Source organism: Alligator sinensis, unplaced genomic scaffold (genome assembly GCF_000455745.1).
Source record: "Alligator sinensis unplaced genomic scaffold, ASM45574v1 scaffold1031_1, whole genome shotgun sequence".
In the NCBI taxonomy this organism is placed as follows: Eukaryota; Metazoa; Chordata; order Crocodylia; family Alligatoridae; genus Alligator; species Alligator sinensis.
This window is the reverse complement of record NW_005842167.1, coordinates 146217-147349: the sequence shown is the minus strand read 5'-3', so window position 1 is coordinate 147349 and position 1133 is coordinate 146217. Positions and strand designations below refer to the sequence as shown.

The 1133-nt window shown below is 61.5% G+C and overlaps 2 non-coding genes across 2 annotated transcripts; both read left to right on the top strand.

Moving 5' to 3' along the window:
* Positions 1-66, top strand: TRNAK-UUU. The gene has a single exon. It is a non-coding gene; the product is annotated as a tRNA-Lys (tRNA).
* A 531-nt stretch (positions 67-597) lies between these two features.
* TRNAP-UGG lies at positions 598-669 on the top strand. Its single transcript has one exon. It is a non-coding gene; the product is annotated as a tRNA-Pro (tRNA).
* Positions 670-1133: the final 464 nt, after the last annotated feature.

Below are 1133 nucleotides of genomic sequence, written 5' to 3'. Positions count from 1 at the left end.
TAGCTCAGTTGGCAGAGCTTCAGACTTTTAATCTGAGGGTCCAGGGTTCAAGTCCCTGTTCAGGCATGGGTGGGGCTTTGAGCTAGGCTCAGCCTATTGAATACGCAGGAGCGCCCTGGTTCTGTTAGGTGTGCGGGTGGCTCCCATTTTCCTGGTGCTTGGCGTACAGCCACCGATTGCACTGGGAGCAGCCCAGGGCTCCCTTTGTGGTCCCACCCATGGGATGCAGGTGAGGATAGGACAGCAGGTGTTCTCCCCCCCGCGCCGTCATCGCAAGCCCCGTTCCTGAAGCAAAATCAGGGCTTCTGCAGGCAAGGGGCCCTGCCCCGCCCACCCCAAGCCTGGCCTCTCAGTGTATCTCCTGGGGCTACTGGCATTTGGCCTCCCCTCCAAGTCCCGGTTGGCAGCACAGGACGTTGTGGCCCGAGCGGAAGGGCTGCTCTTCAGAGCTCGCCATGGGGGAAGAGCCGCAAAGGAAGCCATGGATCTGCGAGGCCAGGCTGGGAAGGCCCGCCTCCCAGATCCATGGCGCAAGAGGGTCCCATGCCACAGGCTCCTGAAATGTGGCAGGTCAGAGGACAAAGTTTGCCAGCCCCTGGCTCGTTGGTCTAGTGGCATGATTCCTGCTTTGGTTGCAGGAGGTCCCGGGTTCAACTCCTGGACGAGCCCTCCTTTGTTCTGATTCGGGTTGCCCCTTTTGTCCCGCTCCAGAGGCAGGTGGGGCCATTTGCCTGTTGAGGCTGGTGCATGGCCCAGAGCTGGGAGCTTTAGTCACCTGCTTGCCCTGTCTCCCTGGCCCCCACATCCATAGTGTTGTGGGACGGTGTCGGTGGCGAGCCGGGCCGTTGGCGTAGTCAGAAAACAGGGCCTGGCGCTGCCCCGCCCCTCTTGGGCAGGGCCCCTGGTTCCCACTTGGGTCAGGTGACTACTTGTGCGTGGGTGTGGCTGAAGGGCTGAGGGAGCCATCGTCAGGGAAGCATGTCCTTGACCAAGGCATCTTCAGGGCAGGGTTTGGGGAGTCCAAGGGCAGTGGTATGGAGATGTGGAAGGGGCTGCCTATGGAAGGAGCTGGATCTCAGCTGGAGGAGAAAAAGGTGCACTCCCCTGTGCAGCAGAGGGCCAGAGGAGCCCGA